The sequence below is a fragment of the Theropithecus gelada genome, chromosome X (assembly GCF_003255815.1).
Source record: "Theropithecus gelada isolate Dixy chromosome X, Tgel_1.0, whole genome shotgun sequence".
Classification (NCBI taxonomy): Eukaryota; Metazoa; Chordata; class Mammalia; order Primates; family Cercopithecidae; genus Theropithecus; species Theropithecus gelada.
The window spans coordinates 16,960,144-16,972,009 of NC_037689.1; the positions used below are offsets into that span (position 1 = coordinate 16,960,144).

The window sequence follows — 11,866 nt, forward strand, 5'->3', positions numbered from 1 at the left end:
TAATAAGCAAGTATAGCAAGGTCGTAAGATAGAAAGTTAACATTAAAAAGGCAATTGTTTATCCATATATCAATAATGAAGAGTTGGAATTTAAAATTTAAATAAAAATACCATTTACAATAGCATTGAAATATATGAAATACTTCAGTATAAATATATTTAAATGGCATGGAATCTGTATGTGAAAACTACAAATTACTAATGAAAGAATTCAAAGATGTAAATAAATGGAAAGATATATCATGATCATGCTATTCACAGACTCAATATAGTTAAAATGTCAAATCACCCCAATTGATGTACATATTTAAAGCAATCCCAATGAAAATTCCAAAATTTTTTGTACATGTTAACAAGCTGATTCTAAAAATTTTATGGAAAGTGAAATAACCAAAACATTTTTGAAGAAGAAAAACAAAGCTGAAGGACACGCTCCCCAATATTAAGATACACTTTAAAGCTATAGAAATCAAGGCAGCGCAGTATTGGCTTAAGGACAGATATACAGACAAATGGAAAAAATGGTGAGTTCCAAAATAGAGCCATGTAAATATGTTCAATTGATTTTTTGACAAAGATGTAAAGGCAATTTAATAGAGAAAGGACAGTCTTCAACAAACGATGCTGGAACCATTGGACATCCATATGAAAAAAAATAAACCTTGACCTATACCTCACTGCCGAGATCAGCTCGGTTGGGGAGACCCTAACTCAGCGGCACTAGAGGAATTAAAGATACACACACAGAAGTATAGAGGTGTGAAGTGGGAAGTCAGGGGTCTCACAGCCTTCAGAGCTGAGAGTCCCGAACAGAGATTTACTCACATATTTATTAACAGCAAACCAGTCATTAGCATTGTTTCTATAGATATTAAATTAACTAAAAGTATCCCTTATGCAAAACAAGGGGATGGGCCGAATTAAAGGAATAGGTTGGGCTAGTTAACTGCAGCAGGAGCATGTCCTTAAGGCATAGATCGCTCATGCTATTGTTTGTGGCTTAAGAATGCCTTTAAGAATGATGGTTTCCAGCTGCATCCATGTCCCTACAAAGGACACAAACTCATCCTTTTTTATGGCTGCATAGTATTCCATGGTGTATATGTGCCACATTTTCTTAATCACAAGAACAGAAAACCAAACACCGCATGTTCTCACTCATAGGTGGGAACGGAACAATGAGATCACTTGGACTTGGGAAGGGGAACATCACACACTGGGGCCTATCATGGGGAGGGGGGAGGGGGGAGGGGGGAGGGATTGCATTGGGAGTTATACCTGATGTAAATGATGAGTTGATGGGTGCTGGCGAGTTGATGGGTGCAGCACACCAACATGGCACAGGTATACATATGTAACAAACCTGCACGTTATGCACATGTACCCTAGAACTTAAAGTATAATAATAATAATAATAATAATAATAATAAAAGAATGCCTTTAAGCAGTTTTCTGCCCTGGGCAGGCCAGGTATTCCTTGCCCTCATTCCAGTAAACCCACAACCTTCCAGCGTGGGTGTTAGGGCCATTATGAACATGTTACAGTGCTGCAGAGATTTTGTTTATGGCCAGTTTTGGGGCCAGTTTATGGCCAGATTTTGGGAGGCTTGTTCCCAACACCTCACATTGTATACAAAAAACAAAAATGGGTCAATTTTCTAAACTTCTAGAAGAAAATATAGGAAAACTCCCTGTGACCTTAGGTTAGGTAAAGATTTCTTAGACGTAACACCAAAAGCACAATCCATAAAAGAAGAAATTGAAATGTACATCTTTTAAATTTAAAAATTTGCTCTGTGGAGGACACTGTAAAGTAAGTGAAAATACAAACCACAGACTGGGAGAAATATTTGAAAGTTACGTATCCAACAAAAGACTTATATAAAGCTCTATAATAATAAAATAATCTAATATTTAAAACCAGACAAAATATTTGAATAGATATTTCATCAAAGAAAATATATAATGGCAAATAATCACATGAAAAGATGCTCAACTTCATTAGTCATTAAGGGTATGCAAATTAAAACCACCATGAGATACCATTATATCTCTATTAAAATGGCTTAAAAAAAACTACCAACAATACCTAGTGCCAGTGAGACTGCAGAGCAACTGAAACTCGCATATTGCTGGTGGGGATGCAAAATGGTACAACCATTGTGGAAAACAGAGGCATAATTTTTTAGAAATTTAAACATAGACTTAAAAATATAAATATACACTTACCATGTGACCCATCAATCCTATTACTAGGTATTCACCCTAGAGACACGAAACTTATTTTCACATGAAAACTTGCATATAAACATTTATATCAGCATTATTTTCAGTCAGAAAAATACAGAAACAACTCAAATGTCCCTCAATAAGTGAATGCATAAACATACTATGGTAGTCAGCAATCAAAAGAACAGATGCAATAACATGAATCAATCTCAAACCCATCATGCTAAGTAAAAGAAACCAGTCTCAAAAAGTTACATACTATACGATTCCATTCATATGGCATTCTTTAAGAGCAAAATTTATAGGGACAGAGAACAGATCAGTGGTTGCCAAGGATCAAGGGTAGGGAGAATGTCTAATCGCAAAGAGGTAGCAAGTGGGAATTCTGGAGAGTACCAGAATTGTTCTATATCCTGTTAGTGATGGTTACAAAAATTTATACGTTTGTTATAATTTAAAAGTAAATTTTACCATCTGTAACTCTTACCATCTGTAATATAAAAAACAACAGTAAACAAGTCTGAGTTGTGGATATTTTAATAAATATATAAAATATGTATTTTATGTAATGGAAGATTATACAAAATAAAATTAAAAGACAAAGAAACCAAAGCAAAACAGGAAAAAGGCATCATGGGAGTAAATACAACTATGCAATTTGTCCCAGTTGCCTCTTAAAGAGAAAGGGTCTGTTTCCTTTTGTTTAACATGTCTTCCTTATTTTGAAGTAATCATTATAAAGTTCCAACATTGCTGTTACAGACTCAGCTGTGCTCATAAAATGAAGACTACAGACTTATAAAAATTCTCTAAAGACCAAATCAATTCTTTTCTAAGTGAATAAAATCTATTGCATTGTCAATCTAATTAACTGTACAGAAGCCTAGCATTAAGATGGCCTTAAAACCCTTGAATCAAAAAACGGCCAATTCAGAGCCAATGTATAGCTATGACAGGATTAAAGGAAAATCATTCTGCCAGATAATGTCTCCTTTTTTTCATATGTGTAAAGGTAGTGATATTTTTTGCTCCTGTAATCCTGACTTCAATTTCTGAAAGTAACTAAACATTGCAATTTTTAAAAGGGTTTCCAAGCAACTATATGAATTCTTCCCAATCCAGAGGATGAAAACATTTGTAGTGAATCCAGTTTTAATAACGTGGTGGCCTTGTTTTTGCACTTAGCAAAGATGGTTTCATCCATCACAGGAAATGACACTTCTGACAGAAAGAAAATAAGATGTAAATTAGCTAGAGGAGAGAACAGAGCAGTGACTTTTCCATTTGGAATAAGAAAGGCTCAGAAAAGCAAATTGTCTTGCAGGAGTTATGATCCCATTGCAGCTTCATCACGTAATTTCCAAATGACTTGCAGCCTTCCTTCCAATTATGAAATCTGTATTATTTGACTTGTTAAAACTGGCCTAGAGGGGAGAGAATCATTTGGTAAAATCTGAAAGGGAGCAACCGTTTAAGAATCTGGCACTTCTCTCTAAAAAACCATTGTCCAATAGAAATATAATGTGAACCACATATGTGATTTTAAATTTTATTGTAGCCATATTTTAAACATTAAGAAAAAGGGTCAGATTAATTTTAATAATATTTTTATTTAATCCAATATATCCAAAATAGTTATCTCAAAATGCCATCAATATAAAACTTATTAATGAGATTTTACATTTTTTTACCTCAAGTCTTCAAACCCAGCACAAATTTTACACTTAGGGCACATCTCAATTAAGAATATCCACATTTCAAGCACTCAATAGCCACATGTAACTAATGGCTACCATACTGAACAATGCAGCTCTAAACAGTTTTTATATCCATGAAAAATGGAAGGCAGGATCATTTCCTTCACTCAGTCTTTGGGATTAAGAATGGACACTTCGAGGAGAAGATTGTAAGAAAGTATACCAAACTGATTTCCTTGGAGAAGATGACAAAATATATAACTGGGCTTCGGTACAATTAATGTTGTCATTTAACTGTATTAAGGATCACAGCAAATGTCAGGCTACATGATCTGTTTCCTTTGAGAATCAGTTAAAAACTCATTTGCACTCTGAAGCCATTATTGATTACACCCATCTTTCTTTTGTTTTTCACAAGTTACCATTAATTCTAGTTAATATACCCATCTTTCTATACACCAATTGGCCACTTGACTTTTGTCTCTTCGCCTCTTCTTAATTTTCTTCCCTCACTCATGCCAGCCAGTGAGGTATGGTAGAAATTGCGTAGGTTATGAAGTAAAAAGACAAAGAATTGCTCCCCCAGGTTCACCCCTGCCTAATGCCTCTTGCTCTCATTATCCCCGTCCCTACTACTGAAAGTACCCACACACAGGGCCAGTCAATGGGACAAAGGCAGGATACATAACAGGAACCTCAGCATTCCTTTGGGTGGTACCTAGAATTGACAGCACCGATGGACATTTCCCTGCTTCCTGTGTTGAACCAGTCCATGGCACTGAGTTCCTGCCGGGATTCTCTGCTGAATATTACAGAATAGCTCAGCGTCCTTCTTCATTGCTGTGATCTATCTGATGGAGCAGTCTCTCCCTTGATTCTGAATATTGCCTAAAGCCCAAACTTGATCTTCCTGTCAGCCCCTGAAATCAACCTGCTCAGGTTTCTTGTTGAGGCCATACTCTGCAGCTAGTTCAGTTTACCAGCCTCTCATTGCTTCCTATCGGGGTTTCCACATATCAACCCCCAATTCCACACCATCCTTGAGCCCACTAGCAATATGAAAATCTACTTCCTAATTTGTAAAGTTGGAGTTAATAATATTTACCTTACAGGATTATTATGAGGATCAATGAGTCAATGCATGAGAAAATGCTTTGCCAACTACAAAGAACTAAGTGTTCGATATTGAGTTTTTTGCTTAGTGCTTACTATATGTATGGCATTAAACTCATAAGTAACAATCTTTTTTTAAACTTTTAAGTTCAGAGGTGTGCAGGATATGCAAGTTTTTTACTTAGGTAAATGTGTATCATGTGAGTTTGTTATACAGATTATTTCATTACCCAGGTATTAAGCCTAGTGTCCATTAGTTATTTTTCCTGATCCTCTCCCTCCTCCCACCTTCCACCCTCTGATAGGCCCCAGTGTGCATTGTTCCTATCTATGCGTTCATGTGTTCTCATCGTTTAGCTCACTTATAAGCGGGAACATGCAGTATTTGGTTTTCTGCTCTGGCATTAGATTTCTAAGGATAATGGTCATCAGCTCTATCCATATCCCTGCAAAGGACATGAGCTCATTATTGTTTACAGCTGCATAGTATTCCATGGTGTATATATACACATTTTCTTTATCCAGTCTACCATTGGTGGCATTTGGGTTGATTCTATGTCTTTGCTGCTGTGAATAATGTGCATGTATCCTTATAATAGAATGACTTACATAACTTTGGGTATATACCCAGTAATGGAATTACTGGGTTGAAAGGTATTTCTGTCTATAGCTCTTTGAGGAATCACCACACTGTTTTCCACAATGGTTGAACTACTTTACACTCCCACTAACAGTGTATAAGAATTCCTTTTTCTCCACAGTTTTGCCAGCATTTGTTGTTTTTTGAATTTTTAGTAATAGTCATTCTGATTGGTGTGAGATGGTATCTCACTGTGGTTTTGATTTGCATGTATCTAATGATCAGTGATGTTGAGCTTCTTTTCATATGCTTGTTGGCCACATCTATGTGTTCTTTTGAAAAGTGTCTGTTCATGTTCTTTGCCCACTCTTTAATGGGGCTCTTTGTTTTTTTCTTGTAAATTTGTTTTTTTTTTTTTTTTTTTTTTTTTTTTTTTTCAGACGGAGTCTCGCTCTGTCGCCCAGGCTGGAGTGCAGTGGCCGGATCTCAGCTCACTGCAAGCTCCGCCTCCCGGGTTCACGCCATTCTCCTGCCTCAGCCTCCCGAGTAGCTGGGACTACAGGCGCCCGCCACCTCGCCCGGCTAGTTTTTTGTATTTTTTTAGTAGAGACGGGGTTTCACCGTGTCAGCCAGGATGGTCTCGATCTCCTGACCTCGTGATCCGCCCGTCTCGGCCTCCCAAAGTGCTGGGATTACAGGCTTGAGCCACCGCGCCCGGCTTGTAAATTTGTTTAAGTTTCCTATAGATACTGGATATTAGGTCTTTATCAGATCCATAGTTTGTAAAAATTTTATCCCATTCTATGTAGTCTGTTCAATCTGTTGATAGTTTCTTTTGCCGTGCAGAAGCTGTTTAATTGGATCCCATTTGTCAATTTTTGCTTTTGTTGCAACTGCTTTTGGCGTCTTTGACTTGGAATTTTTGCCTGTTCCTATATCCAGATGGTATTACCTAGGTTGTCTTCCAGGGTTTTTATAGGTTTGGGTTTTACATTTAAGTCCATCTTTTGTTTATTTTTGTATATGGCGTAAGGAAAGTGTCTAGTTTCAATTTTCTGCATATGGCTAGCCAGTTATCCCAGCATCATTTATTAAATAGGCAATCCTTTCCCCATTGCTTATTTTTGCCAGATGTGTTGAAGATCAGATTGTTGTAGGTGTGTGGTCTTATTTCTGGGCTTTGTATTCTGTTGCATTGGTCTATTTGTCTGCTTTTGTACCAGTACTATACTGCTTTGGTTACTGTAGCCATGTAGTATAGTTTGAAGTCAGATGGTGTGATGACTCCAGCTTTGTTCTTTTTGCTTAAGATTGCCTTGATTATTCAGGCTCTTTTTTGGTTCCATATGAATTATAAAATTATTTTCTCTAGTTCTGTGAAGAATGTCAATGGTAGTTCAATGAAAATAGCATTGAATCTATAAATAGCTTTGGGCAGTATGGTCATTTTACAGACATTGATTCTTTCTATCCATGAGTATAAAATGTTTGTCCACTTCTTTGTGTCATCTCTGATTTCCTTAAGCAGTGGTTGTATGGTTCACCTTGTAGAGCTCTTTCACCTCCCTTGTTAGCTGTATTCCTAGGTATTTTATTTTTTTATGGCAATTGTGAATGGGAATGCATTCCAGATTTGGCTATCTGCTTGCCTGTTGTTGGTGTATAAGAATGTTAGCAGATTTTGTACAATAGTTTTGTATTCTGAAACTTTGTTGAAGTTGTTTTTCGCTTTAAAAGCTTTTGGGCTGATACAATGGGTTTTCTAGATATAGGATTATGTTATCTGCAAACAAAAAGAGTTTAACTTCCTCTCTTCCTATTTGAATGCCCTTTATTTCTTTCTCTTGCCTGATTGCCCTGGCCAGAAATTTCAATACTCTGTTGAATAGGAGTGGTGAGAGAGAGCATCCTTGTCTTGTGCCAAGTTTCAAAGGGAGTGCTTCCAGATTTTGGCCATTCAGTATGATATTGGCTGTGGGTTTGTCATATGTAGCTTTTATTATTTTGAGGTATGTTCCTTTACTGCCTAGTTTATTGAGAGTTTTTAACATGAAGGAATGTTGAATTTTATTGAAAGCCTTTTCTGCATCTATTGAGATAATCATGTGGTTTTCTCTTTAGTTCTGCTTCTGTGATGAATCACAATTATTGATTTGTGTACGTTGAACCAACCTTGCATCCTGGGGGTGAAGCCTACTTGATCACGGTGTATAAGCTTTCTGATGTTCTGCTGGATTCACTTTCCCAGTATTTTGTTGAGGACTTTTGCATTGATGTTCATCAAGGATATTAGCCCGAAGGATATTGGCCTGAAGTTTTCTTTTCTGTTGTGTCTCTGCCAGGTTTTTGTATCAGGATGATGCTGGCATCATAGAATGAGTTAGGGAGCAGTCCCTCCTTTTCCATTTGTTGGAATAGTTTCAGTAGGAATGGTACCAGCTCTTCTTTGTTCTGTTAGAATTCAGCTGTGCATCTGTCTGGTCCTGGGCTTTTCTTAGTTGGTAGGTGTATTAGTCAGGGTTCTCCAGAAGGACAGTTCTGTACCTCTAGAATGAATATATATATATATTCCATTAGTTCTGTCCCATATATGTGTGTATATATAGGAGTTTATTAAGTATATGTATATTCCATTAGTTCTGTCATATATATAAAGTTTATTAAGTATTAACTCACATGATCACAAGGTCCCACAATAGGCCATCTGCAGGCTGAGGAGCAAGGAGAGCCAGTCTGAGTTCCAAAACTGAAGAACTTGGAGTCCGATGTTTGAGGGCAAGAAGCACCCAGCATGGGAGAAAGATGTAGGCTGGGAGGCTAGGCCAGTCTCTCTTTTCACATTTTTCTGCCTGCTTATCTTCTAGCCACTCTGGCAGCTGATTAGATTGTGCCCACCCAGATTAAAGGTGTATCTGCCTTTCCCAGCCCACTGACTCAAATGTTAATCTCTTTTCACAACACCCTCACAGACACACCAAGGATCAATACTTTGTATCCTTCAATCCAATCAAGTTGACACTCAGTATTAACCATCACAGTAGGCTATTTATTAGGGCCTCAATTTCAGATCTTATTATTGGACTATTCAGGGATTCAGTTTCTTCCTGGTTCAGTCTTGGGAGGGTATATGTGTCCAGAATTTATCTATTTCTTCCAGATTTTCTATTTTATGTCCATAGAGGTGTTTATAATGCTGATTTTTGTTTGCATATCTGTAGGGTCAGTGGTAATATCCCCCTTATCATTTCTAATTGTGTTTATTTGAATCTTCTCTCTTTTCTTCTTAATCTAGCTAGTGGCCTATTTTATCAATTTTTTTAAAAATATGGAATGCTTCATGAATTTGCATGTCATCCTTGCCCAGGGGCCATGCTAATCTCTGTATCATTCCAATTTTGTACATATGTGCTGCCAAAGTGAGCACAAACTCATAAGTAATAATCTAACCACCAATACTATAGATGTAGCACATACATTCCTAAAATTTTTATATAATGCCCCTTGAATGGGGGTGTCTGTTTTTTAAATTAATTATTTTATAGGGAATTTTATATATAGTCCTACAGAGAGGCAGAAAGAAGATGGGAGGTAAGATTATTGAAGTCAATAGCACTATATATGACTCTAATACTTGGGGATTTCTCATTTTCAAATGTTGTTTCTTCCATAACCTTCCTTGACCAAATTCATATTCTCTAGTTACTATTTCAGATAGCAAGTATAACTGAAAATGTGAAAATTATATTTTTATTCTTGAGAAAGCTTTGGGGGCAACCTGGATGATAGTCAACATTGCAAAAAAAGAAAAAAAAAAAAAAAGGTTTCTTCTATAAATTCCAGAGACAGACATGCCAGCAACCATGTATTATTTGGGTAGTGATTTGAAAATCACTGCATCAAATACAAAATACAAAATGCCAGACTTAGAGTTGATGTCATGGTAGTCCCATTCCAACTAAAATCCTACAAATCTAGATGGAGACTAACCTGTGTTTCTGATAAGACTTGAAAGAAGAAATTATTTCAACTCCCATTTAGAATACATTAATCCAGGTACCAACCTAACTCAAAGAGATTTCTAAGCTCATCATATTTTACTAGAAAAAAGTATAAAGAAACTTCCTGCTTTCTTGTATAATTTGTATAAGAGTCAACCACAGAGCATGCTAGGACTTTGAAGATGGTTCAACAGTGGAAAGGGATAAACTATTCTTAAGGACAAAGCCTGGACTAGGGACCCTAATTCATCAGTAAGGACTGCTAGGCTAGCCAAGAGGTAAATCACCTTGCCTGTGGTGGTACATCAGACTCGGGCTCAACCTAGACTGGTATCCCTTGCCAAGGGGGTCTGCTCAAGTATGTGGCCAAGGTGAGGCTTGTAGTCAAGTTGCATTAGTCAGATTCTAGCAGGAAAACAATCACTTCAGATGGTGCAAATAAAGACACTTTTAGGTCTACTTACAAAATTCTGAGCAGAATTAAGAGAACAAGGAAGGGACATTGAGTCACCCAGAGACTAACAACAGCAGGAAGCCATCACTATTCTTAGGCCTCCAGCTCAGAGCTGGAGCCATGGGGAGGGGCCTCCTGGTAAGAGCTATAGGCCAGGAGAGATACTGCTGCTTCCAGAGCTGAACATCAAGCAGAAGCTTCCACTCTCTTATCTAATGTTAGAGCTTCACCTCACATTGGCCTAAATCAGGTATAGTAACAAATATTTTAGGCTTTGTGAGCCATACTATCCTTGTTACAACTTCTGTACTCTGCTAGTGTGGTGTAAAAGCAACCATAGACAATACAGAGACAAATGAGCATGGCTGTGTTTCAATAAAACTTTATCTACAAAAACAGGCAGTGGGTTGGATTCAGTCTCTGGGCCAGAATCTAACCCAAAGGGAGTCCAGGTGAGGTAGTCTGCCAGAATCAGCCACTTGCGACACACAGCAGGGCAGAGAAGCAGAGAGAGCATAGATCTGGGGCCAGGAGAGAGCCACAAATAGAAAATAACCAGCATACAATTCTTCAGGTAGCCCGTTTGACATAAAGCAACAACTCACTCTTCACGAGGGATATGAAGAGCAATGTCCACTGCTCTTCTCCTTGGTGACTCCAGGAAAAGCTGGGCAGGAGGAAAAGGCCTTAGTCAAGAAAATGGAGCTCAGGATGGCATCCAGAGGTAAAACAGTGAAGTAAACTCCAAGTTGAAATAAAGTCCTTAGTTCCCAATGATTTAGCCACCTACCTGGGGCCTACATGAGAAAACTGAGGCCTACATGAGGAAACTGACAAGAAAGACTGCTGCTGAGTGAGCCTGGGGGTGCTTGGGGCTCATGTTGGTTAGTGCTTCCACATTTCTAACAGCTATTAGTCTTTGGGATTCAGAAATGAGAAATCAGAATACCTGGGTATTGTCAGGAATTCTCAAAATCACAAGCTCTTCCTGAAGTATTTCCAAAATCACTCATACTCTACCCAGTATGGGTAGATGTCTGAAATATATATATATTTAATAAATAAGAATATTAAGTTTTGTAATATTTACAAAGACCTGTAGCTATTAGCAGATATTCAAACTGAAAAATGGCAATGAACATTATTGGGTGGTATTCAAATAATATATTTGTATATCCTACCAAGCTTAACAGCATGACATAAAATCACATATCAAATTGCCAATTTAAGGACTTATTTTGATCCTAAAATTTTTTATTTCTTGGAACACGACCCATAGGATTGGTTTAAAGTATTCTACACATATAAACTGACTAATGTTTATTTTATTTGCAAGAATAATTCACCATTGGCAGCAGACAGGCCCACAACCACTCACATATTAGATGGCAACAGCTACAAGCAAGACTGACTGATTCAACTGTAACCATTTCTCTTCTGTGTTCCTGCCCTGAAACTGGTCACTTAACCTCCTGCTCAGAATTCCAGTGTTTCCTGCTCTTGTCTTCCATTTGAGGTCAACAGATTCCTTACAACCAGTAACATCTCTTTGTTGATTTTTAAGCTTTAATTCTTGTCAAGGAATTATAATATTATAATATATTTTCTCATTTTTCTGATTTCTCAACTGATTTTCCTGAGGATCCTGGATTTGGGAAAATATCTAAGTTTCTTGGGAAAGGCTAGGAAAGAATTCCCACATGAACACATTCTACCAAGCCCAGTACATGCAGGGCTGATGGCAACTATACTTCTTTCTATCCTACCTGTCCATGAGATGGGTCCAAATGAACTT

At 37.4% G+C, this 11,866-nt stretch overlaps 1 non-coding gene across 1 annotated transcript; it reads right to left on the reverse strand.

Annotated features, from left to right (window-relative positions):
- Positions 1-8,938: 8,938 nt before the first annotated feature.
- LOC112616661 lies at positions 8,939-9,043 on the reverse strand. The gene has a single exon (XR_003117701.1). It is a non-coding gene; the product is annotated as a U6 spliceosomal RNA (small nuclear RNA).
- Between the last annotated feature and the right edge of the window lie 2,823 nt (positions 9,044-11,866).